Source organism: Biomphalaria glabrata, chromosome 10 (genome assembly GCF_947242115.1).
Source record: "Biomphalaria glabrata chromosome 10, xgBioGlab47.1, whole genome shotgun sequence".
Lineage (NCBI taxonomy): Eukaryota > Metazoa > Mollusca > Gastropoda > Planorbidae > Biomphalaria > Biomphalaria glabrata.
This window is the reverse complement of record NC_074720.1, coordinates 669,950-694,016: the sequence shown is the minus strand read 5'-3', so window position 1 is coordinate 694,016 and position 24,067 is coordinate 669,950. Positions and strand designations below refer to the sequence as shown.

The 24,067-nt window shown below is 36.4% G+C and overlaps 1 protein-coding gene across 3 annotated transcripts in view; it reads left to right on the top strand.

Annotated features, from left to right (window-relative positions):
* Positions 1-11,896, top strand: part of LOC129928613 (mitogen-activated protein kinase kinase kinase 13-like) — a 28,181-nt gene extending 16,285 nt beyond the window's left edge. For 2 of the 3 annotated variants that reach the window (XM_056043434.1, XM_056043435.1), the window contains 2 exons: positions 3,869-4,180; positions 5,900-11,896. The gene's annotated coding sequence lies outside the window, so the exon portion shown is untranslated. The remainder of the gene's footprint in view (positions 1-3,868; positions 4,181-5,899) is intronic. The other variant, XM_056043436.1, reaches the window with a different exon arrangement.
* The last annotated feature ends 12,171 nt before the right edge of the window (positions 11,897-24,067 follow it).

Sequence of the window (24,067 nt, the reverse complement as noted above, 5' to 3'; positions counted from 1 at the left end):
TGAGTTATGAAAATATGAAATCAAGATTAATTTGTTAAATATTAAATCCATTGCCATGACTTTTCAAATACTTCCTTTGAATAATTATTGTATTTGCAATGTATGCAAATTTACTTTCTTCCTCTATGGGGGACATTGCCTGCCAAACTCCAGTTGGTGCCTTCTGGTAACTTGAGGGAGTTTACCCTCTTGAATGTTTTGAAAAGAGCTAACATTGTGAAACATCTTACAGTCTCTGGCCTCTGCAGGCTAACTGGTGATATGCTAGTTGGTTGTTTGGGGATAGCAATGAGCTGTGGCTTACATGGTTCTTGCATGCTTGTCTGGTTTAAGGGCTGTGATTGTCAGAATTTAGAGCTACTGCTGGAGTTGATCTGCTGCCTGTTCTGAAGACTTTTGAAGGGTTGAGCCTTTTCTCATATGTGTTGGTTCCAAACTGGTGGTATTAAAAAGGATCTCTTGCCCCCCTTCACTTTTGTGGATTAAACCCTAAAGATGATGCTTCCTTCCACCTCACAATTATTTGGCTATGTGAGAAAAATTGTCAGAAATGAAACATTCTATATTTTCTTGCCAAATGTTTTAGTGTTCAATGTACAGTGGATATGAAATAATAATAAAAATCTTTGTTATCTGTAAAGACACTTGTCTTACAATTTGTGCATTACTTCAAACAAAACATTATAACTATAGAAAACCAAAATGTACATTCACACCAGACTCACTTATAATTTACCTGTGAAAAGTTTATATCAGATAGTTTCTGTGAAGTAAGATTTCATTCACATAATACTTTGTTCTAGTTATCATCATTCATTATTTTTATAAGCTCTAGCTTGGGATTGCAATAGACAAATTGTTAACAATCTGGGCCAACTTAGAAAATGTTTTGACCACTTTCTGAGCCAGGAAATTATTTGATGAAATATTTTTAAAATCTTTAATATAATTTAGATAAATTATAAGTCTTGGGTTAGTTTTGTTTTATATATATTTTCTTCAGAAATTTAGCATATTACCTCCTAGTTCAAACATCCTGCAGGATGACAGGTTTGAACCCAGGGCCATTGTAATGACAACCAAAGCACAGACCACACTGCTAAGAAGCCTACTTACTTAGTAGTCAGTTCTTCCATCCATCTATCCCAGTGGCGCTACAGCCCATGGAGGGCTCTGGCCTGCTTTAACACATCCTTCCATTCAGATCTCTCCTGGGCCTTTCATCTCCACGCCCTAACCACAAGCTGCTTCAGATCTGCTTCCACATCATCTATCCATCGCATTCAGGGTCTGCCTTTTGGTTTATGCCTGTATACGATTTTCCCCCCCTCTGTTATCTGACATTCTTTCAAGGTGACCTGCCCAACGTAGTCTGTTCTTTTTTATTTCGTTCACTATTGGTGGGTCTTCATATAATTGATATAACTCATGGTTAGTGCTGTCCTCCACCCTGTTTCATCCTGTATGGCACCATAGATTTTCCTAAGAATTTTTCTTTCCCAAGTGTTAAGTAAATTTTCAGATGTCTTTGTCAATGTCCAGGTCTCACTTCCATACATTGCTGCTGGTCTTATTATGGTTTTGTATATTATTTTCTTGGTATTTTCTTAGGTAGTCACCTAAGATTTCTTCTGAATATTTTCCAAGTCTCTTAGTTATAAGCCTAGACAGTATCTTATAAGTCACATTTAGTAGAGAGATTCCTCTGTAATTACAGCACTTTAACTTGGATCCTTTTTTGTGTATTGGGGTTATAAGAGCCGTTTCCCATTCTGTTGGTATTACTTCTTCTTCCCAAATTCTTGATATTAGTCTGTGTATTTGGGAATCTAAGTCTTTCCCTCCATATTTAATTAGTTCTGCTGTGATTTGGTCCTCTCCTGGTGCTTTGTGATTCTTCATGGTCCTAATTATTTCTGATGTTTCAATTAGTGTTGGAGGGTTCACTAAGGGATCTGGTCCCCCATGTGGCAGTTTATATTCTCCATTATCTCCATCTTCAGTGGTATTTAGGATCTCCTCAAAGTATTCAGCCCATCTCTCAATGACCCTGCTGTTTTCTGTAATAAGCTGACCATCTTTGTTCTCACACATGTGTGATCTAGCTTGAAATCCATTCTTTTCATCTTTAATTTTCATATACATTCCTCTCATGTCTCCCTCCTTTGCTAGTTCCTCTATTTGAGTAATCTTGGACTTTTCCCATTCCCGTTTTTTCTTTCTTACAACTTTTGTGGCCCTTCTTCTTGCTTCATTGTATTGCTGTCTAGTGTTTCTGGTTTCTCTCTGTAGCATTATCATTCGGGCATTGTTCTTCTCTTCTATAGTTTGTCTGCATTCATCATCATATCACCCTATTTTCTCGTTCTTTTGTTTAAGTCCAATTACCTCTTCTGCTGTTCTTTTGATAGCATGCTTTATTATTTCCCAATGCTCATTAATGTTATTTTCGCAGTCCTTTTCTAATGTTGTCAGTTGCGTTTGGAGTGCCATTCTATAAGTTTCTGCAACAAGTGGATCCTTTGTGAGTTTTTGACTATCATATTGCTGTGCTCTCTTTCTTTGGTAATTGTGTATGGTACTTATTCTTTGTCTAAGTTTAGCTTTTACTAGTTGGTGGTCTGAGTCAGCATTAGCTCCTCTGAAACTTCTTACATCTAGTATGTCTGATCCATGTCTCTTATCTATGAGTATATGATCTATTTGATTCTGGCTGTTGCCATCAGGTGAGATCCAGATTACCTTGTGAATATTCTTATGTTGGAATTTTGTGCTGCTGATAGACATTCCTTTTCCTGATGCAAAATCCACTAATCTTATGCCATTATTGTTGGTCTCTTCATGTAAGCTTTCTTTGCCAATTGTTGGTCTGAATGCTGGTTCCTTTCCAATTTTTGCATTGAAATCTCCTAGGACTATTTTGATGTCATGCTTTGGTGCTTCATCATAAATTCTTTCCAGTCCATCATAGAAGGCTTCTTTTGTGTTATCATCTGCATCTTCAGTAGGGGCATTAACATTGATAAATGATATGTTGAAGAATTTTCCTTTCAAACGTAGTGAGCAGAGTCTATCACTTACAGGTTTAAATCCAATGACATTACCTACCATTTCCTTTTTAACAGCAAAACCTGTACCTAAGTTGTTAGTGCTTCCACCACTATAAAATATAGTATACTCCTTGGTTCTGAGAATGTCCAAGTCTTTCCACCTGATTTCCTTTAGGGCTACAAGGGGTATCCTATATTTCTTTAACACTTCAGTAAGTTGGGCTAGCGCACCTGCTCTATAAAGGCTTAGCACATTCCATGTCGCAAAACAAAAATCATGTCCTTTTCCAGGCCGAGGTCGTTTTCCGTTGAGATCTGTCCAGGTTTTCTTGTGTGTATTAGCTTTCGTAACAGTATTTTTTATATGACAGAGTTGTTAGCCCTGTGCATAACCATCTGGGGGGCTGCCCCTTTCAGCTCTCTGGATAGCTGCCTTTATTTTCGGGTAAGGTGCCCTAGCTTTTGTGGATCCCTCCACTTCCTGCAAGGCAGCAGGTTAGATTTTGGTCCACCCCGGGTATTTTATTTCCCTGGTACCCACCATATCTGGAGGGCATTCCCCTATCCGCCACCTGGGGAGGCGCTCGATGGGAGATCAAAATCTCCACACGAGAGTCAGTTCTTCTCTTTAGATAAAATCCGTGAAGAAAACTGATGAGATTTTATGTTTAAAGACAAATTTAGATTAGGTTTAAAGAAAAATTTAGATTAGGTTTAAAGACAAATGTTAAAAAAATAAGTTCATCCACAGTAATTATAACTTCAAACTAAATGACAACTGTATGTTTTGATCACACCATTTTGAACTGTCCCCACAGCACTCTGAAGATTCATGCTCAGAAGAAGTAGGAGACATTAGTGAGGATGATGAATCAAGTAGCCACCCTCCCTGTCGTCAGTCTCTCTCAACTCTCAGTTCTGAAGGTGTGTTGTCTGAGGAGGACATGACTAGCAATCGCTCTGGTCATCAAGATGGCAGTGGTGATAATGGCTTGTTGTCTACGGGTAGTGCAGAAAATTTACAAGCAGAGTTGACAAAGTTTACAAATATACCTGATGGGTTGTCCGACAGGCAGAAGACTGTCAGGAAGATGAAGAATAAAGTCAACTCCCCTGACAGAATATTTGAAGTAAGTAGGAACTATTAGTTTTGTTTGTTTCGGATGTACCTTCAAATTTGAAGATTATTTTCCAAACCTCCTGCAGGACGATGGGGTATGGCACCGGGCAAAGTTTGAACCAGGGATTATTGGAATAACTGTCCAGGGCGCATACCACATGACTAGGCAGCCCTACTTTCCACTCCAACCAGTTGTTAATAAATAAATTTGAAAAACTAAATAAAATAGAAAGAGGCATTATCTCTGAACATCAAGAGGCTACACTGAAATGGCCTGGAACATATATTGCATATTTTTCCTCAAGTAAAAACACATGTTAAAATGTGAAAGGTTGGGATATACTAACTTGTGCCATCTCTACTTCTCTTTCATGAAAACTTTCCTTAAAAAGATGTACAGCTATGTCTGTTGTAGCGTACTGCTCAAAAGAAAATAGAAGAAATGTGGGGGGAAAGAAGGAAAACATTCATGCAGCTAATTAGAGAGTTTAAAAGCAAACACTGCCTCAGGTTATAGAAAAGAAAATTAAGAGGGCTAAAGTATAGGTTGGGGGGCATGGTGGCAGAGTGAGTGTTTGGCTTCTAAACAGAAGACAGTTGGTCATTGTGCTGGCCACTTAACACACTTGTTAACCATCTGTCATAGTAACAAGGCGACCTTTATATCATCTGCCCCAGCATGGTTCAAGGTGTGGGTAACTGCCAAGGGCCTTGTGGTTTTAGGGGCCTCACGCCTCCAAGGTTTATCTATTGCATGAAAGACGCGCATCTAGTAGAACAAAATCATTTGAAAAAAAAATCTTCAATTTCTATAGCGCTGTTAACACACATAATGTAGGCTCAAGGTGTTGTGATAACATGGCTTAAAGAAAAAAGTTAAAATGACAAACCAATTTTTTAAAAGGTTTGAGCAGACAAGTCAAAATTTTCTTTTTGAGTGTAATGAAGCATGTTGCTTGTCTAAGGTCAATGCTTGCATGCACTGAAAAAAAAAACCTCAACTTTTGAGGAAGAAACTTGGCAAAACTAGAAGTGTTTAGCCCAAAGCAAGGCTCTTAGAGGGTCACATGGAGTGATCAGTTCACTAAGGTTCAAGAGCATATCTTTGTTCTAAATGCAAAAATGACAAAGTATGACCACCCTGTAGTAGATCTTGTACTCACAGAAAGCCAATCAAGTGTATGCTAGAGTGTACAGAATCTCATGTTGTTTTGTTTCTGAATTCACTGCAGCTTATCAGTTTTACATGCTTGCATTGCATTTTATTAGTTAAGCCAGAAAAGTATGAATGCCAAAGCAAGCTTTTTTGTTGACACACTTGTCAAATATGGTAGAATCTTGCCCAATATGTGCAGCTGCAGACAGAGATGCTTACAGAACTGAATTATGTGTGGGTCAAAAGATACAGTTGATTCAAGAAAACTCTGAGATTGCGAACTACATGTTATGCAGATTCAACAGTGGATATTTAATCACATCTGTCTCTTCTGCCAGTCAATTCAAGTGTAGTTTTTTTTTTCATTATCTGCCCCATCAGCAGCGGGGTGGGGGAGGTCTATAATGTATGAGCTGCTGTCTCTGTAAACTTGGAAAAATGTAAGTAATTCTGCAGTCAAATAGCTGTATATAAAAAGTATGAATAATTTCAAATATTTTTTATTATTCACTATTAGCTCTAAGTAACTCTAATTCTGCTTCACTTACTAACTATATTTTTATTTCATTTTAGAAATGTGATACAGAAACTAGTTCAAGTTCTGATGAATGCTCTGACATGACTGTCTCATCAACTATACACAAAACCAGATCTCTAGAAACTAGTACACACTGGTAGTAGTTTTTCTCTTAGTTCTATTTCCTCCAGACAGAAGTCATCAGTTCTATCACTTACAATTAGTGTGTTAGACAACCATTTACATTGTTTTGTTTGGACATCCATCAAGTTGGATAGACTACCATTTACGCTGTTTTGCCATTTGTTTAAATCAAGCAGTAAACTAGTCCTGTGACGTCATGGATTCAAAATTTCACTATAACAAAAACATCTTAAAACACAAAGACAGCATCTTTGAATTGCATTACTTGGAGGATGTACCAGTGCATCAAACCAATGTTTTCACTGCTCTTGGTCTGAGACCACCATCAATTGCACATAAACGGATTCATTTATCATTGTGCACCATCTTTAGAAATGAGGACCTTCATGGAATGCATTCAGTTTAAATCTGAATTGAAGTCATGTAACAATCTCAATTTAAAAAAAACTCAACAATTGACATGTCGCCACTACAGCAAGTCAGGAGAAACAGAATTTCTGTGAAAATGTCTTAATTTTATATCTTTACACTTAAATAAATAAATAAATTATTGCTTTAATATAGTGCAACTTTCATGCCTATAGCATGCTCATAATGCTATGGTCCAATCTCATTCATTGACCAGTGAGGGGGTATCTGTGAGAAGGTTTTCCGTGCTGCCTTTAGGCGCTCAGTAAACACAACTATGCCTGAGTCAAGTGTCGAACCTCGAGCCCCCTTCATAGGTAGCCAAGTTGAAGCGTACTTAGCCTCTGGACCACGCTTCCCACTTAGAATAAACTTTAATTGTATATTTTTACACTTAGAATAAGCTATTTAGTTAGTTTGGCTACCATACACAAACTGTCTGTCATTGCCACTGATACATCAAGACTAAAGAGTTTTGATTTTCCCTACTTATGCTCATCTTCTTTGCATTGATGCGAATATGTAATTTTTTTTTTTTTGTGGCATGATTCTAATTATCTTATACTAATAGTAAAACTTTAAATGTTTATGTAAGCATCACCTCACCATATCCTGATTGTATTATGCTTGTCACATATAGAAAAAGTAAAATGATTGCTATTAGGGAAAATCATATTAAAATGATGGCAAATTTGTGCATTTTCTGCCAATAGAAACTTGATCTAAACTAAATAAAAGCATGCACTAAATCAATGAATGAAAAATTGTCATTTTATATCAGATTTGTCAATGGTTTATACAAGTCTAGAATAACTTTTCAAAGCTAACCCTGGGCCATTGATGTATTGTCTGGAGGAGGATGAGCATTATTTTTTTAATTTTTGTTGTTTTATGTCCATTCTAACAGTTCTGTGAACTCATCCTGTCTAAAACTACCAGCTGTTTCAATTGAACTAACTACTTACTGGTTAATAGATTTTTTTTTTTAAATTGCATTGTTAATTATTTTGATCTAAATGAGATTTGATCAAAGGACATTAGTACCTTTAGATTCTAATTTTGAAATGTATTTAGTTAAATTATGCTACAAATATTAGTGATTTTCACACATTTTTCCATTTCTCTGATTTTTGCTTCTTAGATAATGTACACTTATGACATAGACCTATTTTTCTGTTTCTAGTATAAATAATCAATTTGAACAAGTCAATGTGAATCTTGTGCATATGAAATTTACCTTCCAAAATCCCCCTCAACCCCCTACCTTTTTTTTAGTTTTATCAGGGGAGTCAATAATATTTAAACTTCAATGAGTTACCAAAATCATTGTAGATCAGTTTTATAATTAGTACTGGATCCACTACATCTGTGGGGATATGATCATTTTGAATGGTGGCACTTCATATGGGGATAGAGCCAATGATAGAATCATCAGATGTTTGTGGGAACATTTGGAAATAAAACTAAGTGGGCCTGTGAAGAAAGGCTTCTAAGTGTATGATGCTTGCTATATATTTTAATTTATTTTTAAAGTGAACTAACTTTTTTACTAATGATTTATTTCCTTATGCTAAACCCAGTCTAGCTTCAATTCATTGTGATTGACCTATCTATAAGTTGGCCATCTCTATGGTCACTTTCCCCACTATGTAGTTTTATTACTTCTTTCATCTTAGGGAATCCTATTCAATATGTCATTTATTAAATGGCTTCACTTCTGAAATAATTTCTTGATATGTCTGGTAATTATTAATACCAAATCTTCAGAGATCAGCTCCAACAGCAGAAATAGATTATACCATCAACAACATTTTAATACTAGTCATTTGTTTAAAAATAACACAAATTGTTAGTTGTATCAAGTCTTACAACATTGGCAAGATGTCACAAATTATACATTCAACAGTGGTGTGCCTGGCTGTCTGAAATTGCATGAGTGTTTTTGTCTCTCATTGCACTTTGTTTTAAAAGTTTTTGTACCAGACTCTCCAATGAGACCAATTTTTTTTAATACACTAACTTCCTTCTATTGTCTAAAGGCATTGACTGATACTTCTAAACAAAGATATTTATTTTCTCTCTTTGTTCACTTTTTTTTTTCTCTTTCTTTACTTTTGGATTATCTTCCTTTTCTTGTTTACATTTAAGCTATGGAATGTTATATTTTCCTTTGATTTAGAATCATCTATTTCTGACATCAGCACAAATTTTAGGACATTCTCCCCTTATGAGTATTTTATTGCTAAGCTCTTTGTTGTGTCTTAACATTTAGTGCTGAATTCACTACTTCTATAGTGATATGTCAAAGGAATTTGTTAGGCTTTACTTGTTTACAATATCAAATTAGGCAGATAAAAGTTTAGTTTTTTTCTTGTTTTGTGTATTTTGAGTAAGGTTTTATATAATGACAATAATGTCATAGTAAAAACAAAAGAGTTTGATATGAAATGAAAACAGTTCATAATGCTAGTGTCTTTGGAGACAGTCAAGTTTTGTTTATCAAGAAGTTTTGGACTTAATTATTTGGTTAGTGACAGCAATGACAGACAGATTCCCTTCATTATTAGATTAAATGTTTGAACCGCCATCACACTTGATTGTCTCATTCAGTCACAACCTCACTAAGTGTTTGACTCCCAGTTTGGCATAGGATTTCCTTGTTTGAGACCCAATCTGTGTAACTGACTCCCAAAATCTGTCTCAGCCATCTCTGATGAGCCACATTTAGTCTTTTCTAAATTTTGACAGATGACTTCCACATGCATATGTAGCAGTTGGAATGACCTTTATTTCAATGCTGACATAACAAACAGGCAGTTTGTTATTATTGTATTTGAAAAACATAAATGTCTATCAAAATTGAGGCCTACTTTCTCAAACTCTTTACAAAGGTAACCTGTTAATCATAAATACTGTTTGTTAAAAGATGAAGTTAGTGATAGGCTTCTTAAAAAGTTGGTTACAAGTTTCAATTGTGATTATAGAGCTGCTTGTTTTTTTTTGTTTTTTTTTGTTGTTGTTGTTTTTTTATGGTTGTTTTCTTTTTATTGAAAATAGTAAACTTTGTGTGTGTGTGTGTGTTTGATCTCAAAACACACAATAAAAATTAAACTGAGTGAATTCATCAGTATGAATTTTAACCAGGTGCAGTAGTTTGTATTTCAAATATCTAATAAGTCCACTTGAGCGTTGTTTGCTCATTGGGAGCTCTGTTTGATTAGCCAGCCACTAGGAACTTTTGTCTCTTTAAAAAAAAATGAGCATTTCCTTTAATTTCCTTTGAACTTTAAGATGACTCATTTTCAAAACCTGATTGCATTCAAGGTTTGCGTGGCCGATTGCTGCACTTAGTGTAGCTATATTGGCTTAGCCAATGTACAAGGAACTATTGCATATTGGTAATAAGCTAAAGCACAGGAAAATAGTATTTATTGATGACTATTGCTAACAGCCAATATGAAAAGGATTTTCAGCCAGTGCATGTTTTCAAGAGGGGAAAAGTCCTCCTAAATAACTACAAACAATGATTTTATTGGCAGTTTTCTTTGCTTCTTTTCTCCTCATTTTCATCTTTGCTAATGTTACATTTATTTGTTTAGCTCAAGTTTATTTATTTAATGACAATATTTTATCAAATCTTTAAAATTTCAAAAATAATTTAAAATGAACATATCACATTTTTTAAAAAGTTGTTTTTTTATGTATCTTATAACATGGTAACCACTTTTGTCATTCCGAGACAAGAATAAAAATAGATGCACATTTTTTCAAGTCTATTTTTGCATTCCTAAAAGCATGTATACATCCAAAATAGTGATACCCAGCATAGGGCCTGCAGGCCATATCTGGCCCATGGTGCAGTGCTGTTTGGCTTTTGAAGCTTCTGCTCATAGTGCATAATCAAACTGCAGAGGCAAATTTCATTTTGTTTTTAAATGTGGCCCATGACCTGTATTAGAAATTCAGCCTTCAGGCTGGAAAAGGTTGGGCAGCGCTGATCTAAATCATTCCTTGTGAGTTTTGTCCACATCTTTCTTAAGCAATGCATGATTTTATTTCCTGTCCAACTTTTCATAGGCCAAAAAAACAAAACTTGTAGGCTTTTTAAAATGTTGATAGAACAGAAAGAAAAAAATAGATTTAAGTTTTCTTTTCAGGGGGGGGGGGCCTCTAGTTATTAGAAATACAGCATTCGGTCCTACAAAAAAATAATTTTTTGTTGAGACTTAAATTTGTTGTTTTTTTTTTTAATAGATCAATTTTCATTGTCATCATCTCTAAATTGAATTATTCTCAATCTGAAAAAAAAAAATTTTGTCATAGAAACATTTATTACTACATAACCTGAAAAAAAAAAGTTAAATATTGTGTATTACAATATCTTATTGATTTTTACTAATGAATTTTTTATGTCAGTTTTTCTGTGTCTTATTACTCTTCTTTCATACATTTGTAAGTGTTTATTTCATTGTATAGATCCTTTTATTTATTTTAACACACACATTGCTTCCGTTTGTCTGGAACTGGTCTTAAGGCATACCAGTGACATTTGTATTACATGTCCAGATTATAATTGTTTAATTTGGCCACATAGTTTTGTCACTATCCCATTCATTAGACAAACTCAAGGTTTGCTGGATAAAACTTGCTTCATCAAAACATTGGTTTCGCTGGCTGGACTATCACCTTGATTCTACCTCTTATTGAAAAGAGTTCATCTTAGTTTATGCTTTTGTTTGACTTTTGCACTCTCAAATATACAAAACATTAATCATAGGAAAATCATGAAACAATTGTTGTTTTTTTTGCCATGTCTACTACTGTTGTTACAATTTTAGGGGAAGGGGGGGGGGAACAAAAATGTCCTCTGTGGACCTCAAATTAATTTTTTTTTTTATGTTTGCTTTTTGGTTTGTTTTATTTACATTTAGTTTGTCTTGCTTCTCATTTTATAAGTCTGGGGAAACCAAACAAGCTGAGTGAACATCTGCTTAATACTTATTTTTTACAAATTATATTTGGTAGCACTCTTTGGCTTTTTTTTTTTTTTTTTTTTTCTAAAGCCTTTCTTGTTGACTAAGTTTTAAAGTTGCTGTGTGATTAGTACATTAAAACAAAAAAAAAAACAGTTTTGTATATGATATTATATTACATTATTATTCATAATTGTTACTAATCCATTTTTTTTATTACATTCAAACACTTGTACATTGACAGTAGAACTCTTTTGTGTTCTCCTGATTGCTACAATCATTCTAGTGGCAGCCATTTTATTTCTTGTTATTTGTAGGACTATGATTCAGTTGTTATTGTTGTCAATTAGTGCTGCAAATAGTTATTATGTATTGCGTGTATATGGTTTTAAAATCTTTTATGATTATTCTAAAGACAATCTGAATAATGCTTCCCATTAACAAATAATGGGTTTCTAGGCATTGAACTTGACTTGTTATAAACTAATAGGCCTGTAAGCTAATAAACTAGAAATGATTGAATTTAGTTGTGATGTCTTTTTTTCATTTCATTTAAGAAATGTGCATTCTAAAAATAAAATAGACCCCATGTTTTAGAAAGTAATTCAGAGACATTTAGGTGGGGTAGCTAGGTCTTGTATTCCTTTTTAGCATTAAAGAAACTACATGTATCACATAATTAAGCTAAATACAAATGTGAAGGTAACTGCTGAACCAATGCATTAAAGAAGTTGATAACCGTCTTGCAAGTACCTCTTTCACTCATGCTGCCTACAAATAAATGACGTCTACCAACCTGTGGTTGTCACCACTATTTTGAATAGTTCTTCAATCAAAGGGGCCTCCGTTCTTAAATAGGCTTACTTCGAAAGGACCACCTTACAAATATAACTGTACCAGTGACTGTCATAGTTATGGACTAGGCCGTGTCAAAGCTAAACAGACACCGTAAGAGTGAAGCAATAAAAAAATGATATCTCCTCATGAACTCAATTACCTCTTTGGCGCACCACAACAAACACATCACCATCACATCTCTGAGATCCAGACTGCGGCCCGTCTCCTCCTTCCTGGTGAGTTGGCCTAGCACGCTGTCAGTGTGGTAGCCAAGACCATCACCAAGTACACCAACAGCAAAAAATGTTTTGTAACAATAAGTCAAACAAAAGCCCTTTTCATTCAACACATGCCATTTTTAGCGCCTTTTCTTGTTCCCAATTAGATAATTCCCTATCCGATCGAGTCTCTTTTGATTTATCCACGTCATACTCTGTTAACAAAATTTAAGAAACTTGGTTCAAACTCTAAAAATAGAACTTTCCCCAAATGAAAATTATAGATCTATTGTATTATTATATTATATTTGTCGAATGTCATAGACACACTAAAGGCCTTCTTAAATGCTGATAGATATTTTCTCAAACATATTCTTTATTGCCTTGCAGATTTAGATATTAGTAAATTTATTTGAAAAAAATGTGTAGCCACTTGGATGTCTTTGTTAAAAGATGGAAGGTCAACTCTTTTTTTTTTTAAAGATTATATCAACTCACTCTGTCTGTCTGGTAAAAAGCCTGCACACGTTAATTCTCACATATATTTCTAATCGCTTAGAATTATTATTATTATTAGTCTAGAAAAATCTAGATCTATTACAAATTGGATTACATGACTAATACAAAACAATTGATACAATTATTCTAAATATAAGCTTAATTTTTTTTAAGTGATTTTTTTCTATTTTTCTTGTTATGTGATACTTTCCCACCCCAACACGAATTAGGTCAATGTCATCATCTTCCCTATTTCCCTCGTTTAGCACAGTGTAATAAAAGTTAAATCACGTGACAATAACGTGTGTAGTCTACAGGGTATTAAGGTCAACGACTTCTCCCTAAAAAAAAATCAACTTCGTTATTGTTACACTTTTTGAAATGGTCATACACATTCCTCAATGTTTCATCTAGACTCGGCCAGCAAATTGTCTCTTCTAACACAGTTTTTCCAAAGTGTGGTAGCGTACGCGAATCCCAATGGATGCTGAAAGAGTTTGAATAGAGTGCGCGTTGCATTGCATTATTAAAGATGTTTTAAAATACTTATTTATTTTGTTCAGTTAATACATTAAATTAAAAGCTAATAACTTTTCAATCACATTTTATTACATGTATTAAAAACTAAAACATCGAATGTAGAGTGAAGACTAGAAAGCAAAGATAAGAATGTAGAGATGAAAAAATGAAGATAAGAATGTTAATATGAGAATGTGAATATACGAATGTGGAAATGAAATTGTGAAGATAAGAATGTTAATGTGGGAATGTGAAAAATGTGGAGAAAAATGGCAGCTGCATCTGAAAAACGCGAAACAACTTAAAAAGACAAAGGCATAGCCCTCAACAAAAAAATTCAGACCGACACGCTCCCTGGTCACTGCCACATTCTTATGTGTGTGAATCTTGGACGCTGACTGCGGAACTAGAGAGAAAGATCCTAGCAATGAAATTGAGATGGTAAATATTGAATATACAAGGATCCTAGGCATCTCACACAAAGACAGCATCACAAAAGAACCGATAAGAATTAAGATCACAACGGCGATTGGACTCCAAGACAACCTGCTAACAACTGTAAAAAAAAAAACTCTAAACTTTATGGCCATATCACAAGGTCCCATTTCTTGCAAAGACCTTCCTTTATTAAACAGTACCAGAAAAAAAGAAAAAGGCAGATAGAGAAAGCGATGGGACTCTGGGAAGACAACGTAAATGAATGGACGGGCCTGTAATTGAAAGAGATTCTAGCCAAGGCAAAAGATAGAGAGGAATGGAGAAAGATGGTCGACAGATCATGTGTGGTATCCCAGCGGTCCAACAGTCTAGGGCACGTGTACTGCTTGGTCTCTTCAATTATCAATTTTTGTTCTGCCTCTCTTAGTTCATCATAGAACCAAAACATGATTTTGTTCATAAGAAATAATTTCATTTGTTCGTATCTGTGTGTGTGTGTGTATTAGTGTTTATGCGCATGTGTGTGATGATCCTATACGATCAAATGTTTCAAGTCGCCATGTCGACACGTGTATTTCGGGTCGTGTTTTTATTATTATGTGCTATAGGCTAGGATTTTAGTGCACGAGTTTCGCTCGCGTGGCTAGCCTTTAGAAACTAGCTGTGTTGCTGTACATTTAACTTGAAAAAAGGTGACTAGTCAAGCATTGTTATTTCAGATAGCACTTAACTCAGTGTTTTTCATACTGTATCCGGGGATCTCAAGGTTCCACGTGACGAAGGAAATTCCACACAAAGATGAAAACTATACAATTAAAATAAATTCTTCTCTAAAAGCCAGTTTATACAATAGGATAACTTCAAAAATAATCGACTCGTCCCTTACTACTGTTTAGTATGTCTATTACTATTCTATAAAGACCTTCACAAAAAAAATTTGCGCGTTTTTAATGTTATAACATGCTTAGTGCACTAGGGTCCAATCTCATTTATAGAATAATGGAATGGGCAAAGGGAATACATGTGTATAAGAATGTTTCCAAACTAACTTAGGGCGCTCAGTTAAAGGAATGGACCTTATTCGCCAATCGTAAACAAACAATATTTAGCCACGTGATTCTCTATCTCTTCTATACAAATTACGTAATACACACAGGCTGACAGTTTTTTCAATATTTTATCAATATTATCACGTGGCTAAATGTTGTTTGTTTACGATTGGTAAGTGAGGTCCATTCTATTCGACTCAAATTTTAAATCCTTCGAAAAAACAATTTCCTGGTGCATATTAAGAATGACCTCGAGCTGCTGAACTAAGCGGTGTGTATGACTACTTCTAAGTCACACAGTCTACAATAGAAATACACGTCTTCTTATTTTATTGTGATCTCTACTGGCAAGCTGTTCAGTTTATAACCGATGTAAACGAACTGAAAACAACTTAATTATAAAATAAACGTAATTTTACTATCAATATTTCAAGAACTAGACTAATTTAACATTGCTACTTTCTCTTTACAGACCATTGGATGACAGCCAGAATTTCTCGAAAATTTGACTGAACATAAAATTATTTACTTAAAAATTGTATTTATATTTTATTTATATATCACTGGAAACATTAAAATATAAGGGTTATTTGTTATATGCTTCAATTTAACGGTCCAAATATTATTTTGTAATTAAATCTGTGATTTCACTGTAAATTATATTTCCTCAAAAGATTATGTTTATGGTTTCTTATGTATACAACTCTTGAATACTTGCGGTAATTTCCCACAACATGTATTAAAAATAAAACTTCAAAAGCAATGTTTAATTGTAAGATTATTATATTTTTAAAAATTATAACGGTCCAACTAGAGTTTTCATTGTCCACACACACACACCCATTAAAGGGACATTTCCCCTGGCCATGTTAATCGTTAGTGTTACGTTAGCCCTGTTCATGTGTAACTCCAGGGGATAACACCTACATTACCTTGCTACTAGACCTCTACAGAAGAGATAGTGACTCAATGTGTAATTTTAATATATACATATTTGTGAGTTTGTGTAGCACAGCCGTAAATTCGGAGCTCGCGATAGGGGGTGCGAGCTCTTGACAAAATGGGGGAGGTGGAGCAAGTCATTTTCTTTTTCAAGTGAAGAAAAAAAAACGTAATATTTTTGTTATAGTTATCAATCCATGCCAGATCCACTCGCATGCCAGATGGAAAAAATCCCTAAAGACATCCTGTACGCTGAGCTAGCAGAGGGAGCCAGACCCAAGGGCCGCCCAAGACTAACTTACAGAGATGTCTGCAAGCGAGACATGAGAGCCATGGGCATCGACCAAAGTATGTGGGAAGAGATAGCCCAAGACTAACTCACAGAGATGTCTGCAAGCGAGACATGAGAGCCATGGGCATCGACCAAAGTATGTGGGAAGAGATAGCCCAAGACTAACTTACAGAGATGTCTGCAAGCGAGACATGAGAGCCATGGGCATCGACCAAAGTATGTGGGAAGAGATAGCCCAAGACTAACTTACAGAGATGTCTGCAAGCGAGACATGAGAGCCATGGGCATCGACCAAAGTATGTGGGAAGAGATAGCCCAAGACTAACTTACAGAGATGTCTGCAAGCGAGACATGAGAGCCATGGGCATCGACCAAAGTATGTGGGAAGAGATAGCCCAAGACTAACTTACAGAGATGTCTGCAAGCGAGACATGAGAGCCACGGGCATCGACCAAAGTATGTGGGAAGAGATAGCCCAAGACAAACTTACAGAGATGTCTGCAAGCGAGACATGAGAGCCATGGGCATCGACCAAAGTATGTGGGAAGAGATAGCCCAAGACTAACTTACAGAGATGTCTGCAAGCGAGACATGAGAGCCATGGGCATCGACCAAAGTATGTGGGAAGAGATAGCCCAAGACTAACTTACAGAGATGTCTGCAAGCGAGACATGAGAGCCACGGGCATCGACCAAAGTATGTGGGAAGAGATAGCCCAAGACTAACTTACAGAGATGTCTGCAAGCGAGACATGAGAGCCACGGGCATCGACCAAAGTATGTGGGAGGAGATAGCCCAAGACTAACTTACAGAGATGTCTGCAAGCGAGACATGAGAGCCATGGGCATCGACCAAAGTATGTGGGAGGAGATAGCCCAAGACTAACTTACAGAGATGTCTGCAAGCGAGACATGAGAGCCATGGGCATCGACCAAAGTATGTGGGAGGAGATAGCCCAAGACTAACTTACAGAGATGTCTGCAAGCGAGACATGAGAGCCATGGGCATCGACCAAAGTATGTGGGAAGAGATAGCCCAAGACTAACTTACAGAGATGTCTGCAAGCGAGACATGAGAGCCATGGGCATCGACCAAAGTATGTGGGAAGAGATAGCCCAAGACTAACTTACAGAGATGTCTGCAAGCGAGACATGAGAGCCACGGGCATCGACCAAAGTATGTGGGAAGAGATAGCCCAAGACTAACTTACAGAGATGTCTGCAAGCGAGACATGAGAGCCACGGGCATCGACCAAAGTATGTGGGAGGAGATAGCCCAAGACTAACTTACAGAGATGTCTGCAAGCGAGACATGAGAGCCATGGGCATCGACCAAAGTATGTGGGAGGAGATAGCCCAAGACTAACTTACAGAGATGTCTGCAAGCGAGACATGAGAGCCATGGGCATCGACCAAAGTATGTGGGAGGAGATAGCCCAAGACTAACTTACAGAGATGTCTGCAAGCGAGACATGAGAGCCATGGGCATCGACCAAAGTATGTGGGAAGAGATAGCCCAAGACTAACTTACAGAGATGTCTGCAAGCGAGACATGAGAGCCATGGGCATCGACCAAAGTATGTGGGAAGAGATAGCCCAAGACCGGACAGCATGGAAACAGAGTGTACGTGCTGGTACGAACTTTGCTGAATGCACAAGAAATGAAGCTGCATCGGTCAAGAGAAAGAAAAAGAAAGCTGCCCTGTCAGTGAGCCCTAGGACAGATGAATATAAATGCTCGAACTGTGGCAAACTCTGCCGATCCAGAATTGGCTTGATCAGCCACTCCAGATTCTGCCACGTCTCAAGAAGTAACCAAAGCCAGTGACTCATCTGGGCGCATCCATTGTCTTGCGAGACAGAAGGAGCCATATATATCAATCCATGTATTGTTATTAACCAAGTCAAATGACATTTCATGTATTACAAATGTTTTTATTTAAACTTCGTTTCATCTTTTAAAAAGAAAGAGCAATTCGGGTCCTGGTCCTTAAAGCGTGTGTAAAGATGCGGATGGGCTGATTGTGTTGTGTAGACAAATGGCTTTGTGTGGGTGAATGCAACAACACACTGGATAAAGAGTATGATTCTGATAGCGGTTAGTACATATAAATGTGAAAGAGATGGTACATAGGTTGACCATTCTAGATTGCTTGAATGTGAACGACGACTATATCAACACTCCCCAATGAAGTACAAACTTAGATTTAGTTACATATCAGCCGATTTACATATACAAGTATCTCATTAAAACCTATAACAAAATAGTAAATACACCCATACACATAGTACTCGGGCGCCTAGGCTAATACTGCAATTTATGTAATAATATTTTAAAGTATAACAATTTGTCAACAGACCTAATCATTACCAGTAACAAGAACCAAACTAAATAAAAGAGAAAAAATAATATCCCTTTCATACTCTATAACAGAGGTTCTCAAACTTTTTTGATCCGGGGACTCCTTTGAATAGTCAAAATTTGCCCTCGAATCTCAAAGTGACAAAGCTAAAGAACTACATAGTAGATAATTTTTAAAATGTAGAAAAAAAAAGTAAAGGGGAAGGATTGATTTATGAAATTGTAACTTTTGTTAAAAGTAAGTTTTAAAATAAATACTTGGATAACTGTCACGAGATTTTAGGAGTGTATTTGTGTCCGGGTCAATGTTTTTATAAATAGCAACCGCTAATTTCAACGATCACAAATTTCTAGTCCTTTTTTTTTTTTAATGTCATGAGATTCTTGGCGGCAATGTATCCAAATAAAAGACGGGAAATCAGCCAACAACTTTGTACAATGATCCATAATGCAGAAACCAGAATCTTTCATATCATTGTTCAAACATTGGTTGTAAGTTCCTCTTTTTTTTGTGTGTGTTTTTATTGTGTGTGTGTGTTGATATCTCAATTAGCTGCTCCTGCATTAGTATGGATTGATCTGTGTAATGAAATGATAACGACTAGTATACCAATAACATGGCTTTATTCGACAAAATTAGACTACAGTAAACAGTGAATGAAACCAGCACGTCTAGCATACCACTGATGCAGTCTATACACACACACACACTGGACATGAAACACATACAATGGCCATGACCTTCAGACACGCTGGACGCACGCAGAAAATCAACTCAGTTACACTACAATCTGTTATTGGGATCTAGAGTTTGTCTACGCGCTAAAGAGTTCAATAAAGTCCAATAGGGTATATCAGGTGAAGAGTGTCTTCAAATCTGTTGCCTAGGTCGTCATAAAATAGTTCGTAAAAGACAATAAACAATAGAGATGGGCGAGTCGATTATTATTCGAATTATCCGATCGAATTAACTGGCTATCAGCGAAGAAATTATTTTAATTGTAAACTATTTTCTTTTTTTTTTTCGGACCTCCCCACGGTCGTATGCGGACCACAGTTTGAGAACCACTTCTTTATAAACAAACAGAATCCCGCTCCTAACAAAGACCAGCTTAGCACTCGAACTTCTGGCCCAACACACATAGTCTCCCCTGAATAAAAAAATGTTAACAACACAATTCTCATGTCTCACAATAATAAACAACTTGCACACAGTCTCACATCTTACACCCCTCTCTCCTGACATACTGTACTAGTGGAGAGGCTTTTACAAATCTTATATTGACTCTGTCCGTCTGGAAAAAAATCTGAACACGTTATTACTCCAGCACCTATTTTCTGATCAAGTTGAAACTTCACTACTGGAATTCTGTCTCCCCGCACCTTCGATATGGAGTCACGGAGGTCACTGTCTCACGCGTGACGGCTGGGGGATTGGTGGTCTCAGGATTCGAGACCAAGATCGTCTAGACCAGGGGTTCTCAACCTGTGGACGGCGACCCCTTTGGGGGTCGATTGACGACTTGCCAGGGGTCGCCTAAGACCATCGAAAATATGGATTGTTATTGTCTACTCTTCTATTGCTGTGTGTGTGTAAGGGGGGAGGGGTCGCGGCAAAGTGAGGAATTGTAAAAAGGGGCCACCGAGCTTAAAAGGTTGAAAACCGCTAGTCTAGACGACATTGTGGAGCGCATAGAACATGACCGAGCAGCCATCTATATTGTAATACTTTTTTTTCTTTTGGTCTTCTAATAAAATAATTCAGAAACCAGTGAATCTATTTCTAAACGTTTGCTGTTTTTCGCTTGTGCTAATATGTTTATATTACGTCAATGTTTGTTGTGAATGTTTTTGTGAGAAAGTACTTGAAAGGATATTACGAAATAAAAAAAAAGGAAAGTCTTCTATGTCTACTTGTATAAACACAAAGTTTCTGTTAGTATTATTGTTATAATTAATGTCTACAGTATTTTATTTATTTATCTGTGACAACAGAACATCGTTCATGGATAGAACAGCAAGTGAAGTCAACCTGCTCTGTGTCCTAGAACTTGTTATATAATTTTTTACTTCTCTCAACTTCGAGAATGACCGAGGCCATTCGTTATAAAAAGCCTCAACACTGACCTGCAACGTCACAACCTGTGGACAGTGCAGATCAATAGCTAGTTTGTCACGTCGGAATGACCACTCTTCTGAACAAACGGTAACAGGCTTTGACAGTGTTTGGAAAACACAAAATGCAATTGTATATATGGTATAGAGTAGTATAGACTATAGACCATGTTTGGATAACAACTGAAGCATCAACCAAAAAAAATGTACTGATCTTCATTACTTACTGAATTTCTAAAAAATGCAAGAACATTATAGGGCCTAATAAATGTAGGCCTATACAACACACACTTTAATAATTCTTATTATGTCATTGATATGCATAATATATGAGGAACTATCGGTATGAGAAATACATAAGTTGAACTAATAGCTGAAGTTTATAAAAAAAAGGGTATAACAATGCCAATGATTCAACTACTTATATATATATATATATATATATATATATATATATATATATATAGATAGATAGATAGATAGATAGATAGATAGATAGATATTCGCGCGTGTGTGTGAGTGTTTTGTGTGTGTGTAGTTTACAACCAGCCTTTTTTTTTTCTTGCAAGATCGTTTGTAAACATCGTATTTCTGGATTTATTGGATGTAGATTTCACAAAAAAAAATATAAAGTAAATAAAATAAAAAAAAAAAAGAACTTCCATTCAAATAGATTAACTGGGTTTAGACCAAATATGCTATCGTTTGTTGCATCAGTAGGCCTACATTTGACAGAGGCTAGTTGGCTTATACTGCCTACATCTCAATGGTAAAGTGACTTTGAGATATTGTGATAAAGTGACATTGAGATATACAAAAAAAACAAAACAACTAATTGTAGCAGCAGTTCCTTCTTTAATACGCTTAAAATAATTGAACTATTCATACATTTATTCAGTTGACTTTAGCATGTTATATCTTATGATATTAGCAGTTGAAAAGTAATGGAAATAACAAGGCCTAGCCTCTGTAAACACGCCACAGCGTGACTTTTTGAAAAGTAGATCGAGATTCGGAACAACCCCATTACAACCAAAAATGTTTAAGATACAATTCCATTTTATTAACATGAACAAGAAGAGAAAAAAAACTAACAGAAGACTGCCAACACACTAATAACACGTGAACACACTGAACATTTGAACAAAGGAGACTACAAGAACCCCCCCCTCCTCCCAATTGCGGTAATACCATCAATTATTTTTTCAACATGCAGGGGAGGGGGAAGTCATACCGACGCACGTGTACAGTGTGATTAGGGCTAGCCACTATTACGAAAAACCTGATTGAAACATTTCCTCACACCAAAGAAGTCCAAACCACTGGTAGGCCTATACAGCTTGGGATCAACATTAAGAGGTTTGATGTAGTGAAGCGCTGTGTGCTACAAACTGCCTAATGGTCGCCTACGCCGTCTCCTTATTTTTCCACAGGGTGACCCACAAAACCTTTCCCACGTTTGGGTATAGCTGCAAGGCAGCAAAGGTTTGAGTTCTGTTTTCCGTCTGCTAGGTGGGTAGCAAACCAAGGTTAATGAAAACAGTTCCGCAGATTCAATATTTGCGCCACACGTGAAAATCAAGAAATACATAAGAAACTGCTCTTTGCGAAACCTTTTACAATGATATTTCAAGAAAATTAACTAATTAATATTTAATGTTAGTCCAAACCTACCGCAGGAAGACGGGGGATGGGAGTGGGCAGGGTTTGAACCCTGGACCATCGATAAATCTTGAACGACAGTCCAGCGCGCAAACCGCACAACCAGGCAGCCAGCAATAGTTCTATATGACTTCATATGTAGTTTTAAAATTTTCACTCTTCAACTGATAACATTTAGAAATTATTTTAAAAAAATGTTTATGAATTTGCAAAAAAATTGCAAGTTAAGCAATGGGTCTACCGAAAACCAGAAAAAAATGGCAAGGGGTCTACGAGACAAAACAGTTTGGGAACCACTGCTTTACATCTTCTGCTTTAATCACGTAAACTCACTCTCAAATGATGAATTGAATGGGAGATAGGTGTGAAATATAATCATGTGTGTGACCAGATGTACACAAATCATTTAGAGAACAAAAATAATTGCATTCTACGTGGATTCCTAGGACAACCCTGCTGAGTCCACCCAACTCTAATGGGTGCTTAACATTAGTTGGGGAAGGTAAAGGCGGTTGACCGTTGTATTGGTCATATAAAACCCTCGTTGAAACAGTCGGCCATTGAAATAGACGAGCTTTAACATCATCTACCCCTCCCTATCAATAGCAAGGTCTGAAATGGGTAGGCTAAATATGAGTTGTTTTGCAATTTAAGATTGAATGACACGTTTCATTAACTAAGTTGCAAAACTTTTTTTTAAAGTTTTATTTTCATTGTCCTCCTTTTGAAGGCTTTGTCCTTCTTTCTGTGCTCCTTGGGCTTGCATGTATATAGTGACCCTAATCTAGCCGGACATCTTATAAACAAGGACCAAAGTCTTACGTAACAATCTCTTATTTACTTCTACTATAATGAATTGGGTTGCTATAAGAATACTTCTTATTTTATCTTATGAATTACAGACGTTTCTCAAAAATATAATTACGTCCTTATCAAATACATGTGTTAATCTAGTTACGCATGTTAATTAGGGACAACCGCTAAACTCTTCCCACCGTCACCATATTGTAGTAACTTTAGTGGCGGACTGAAAGGGTTAATGTGTGTGCGGCCTACTGACACTCATTACTCATGCCAATCACACGGGTCAAGGGCTGATAAATAAGGGGACAGTACTGCTAGTGCACGCAAGTATGACCTGTGCTGAGGTCATGTGACAGATAGCCTTTAAGGGGGAGAGACTCAGTGTGTAAAGAAAGGACAGTTGAGTCCAAGACAGCAAGAGAAAGACAGTGCAGTACCTTGAGAGTCCTCGAAGATGTAGCTGTGCGAGCTAGAGAGACTTGTAGGGATTAGTTAGGCAGTTCTGTTGTGAAGAAATGTAATTTGTCATTAAACCGCCACTTTGTTTATTGAAGCTTTTGTAGTCAAGTTGTTTTAGATGTGTTGTGTTGTTGGCAGTGTTTGCAAAAGGCCTGATAGAGAAGATCGTAACAATATAAACACACACACATACACAATCCATATTAAGGCCACCAAGTGAAAAAAAAAATAAGCGAAAAGTTTCGCTAAATACTCAGAACGTGCGAAGTGTTCCTTTAAGGAAAAAGTTTGGGAAACACTGCACTAGAGACACAATAGCGCTAGCTAACTTTGATCTAGGTTTTCTTTCAGTGGACAGTGACTTGAAATTTCCATCGCTTAAAAATTAATATATGAACAAGAAAATAAAAAAAAAAATACTTTTAGAAAAAAAAAAACTACAAACTTTTTGACCAGACAGACAGAGTTGATATAAGCTTTGTAAAAACAATTGGGGAATGGGAGT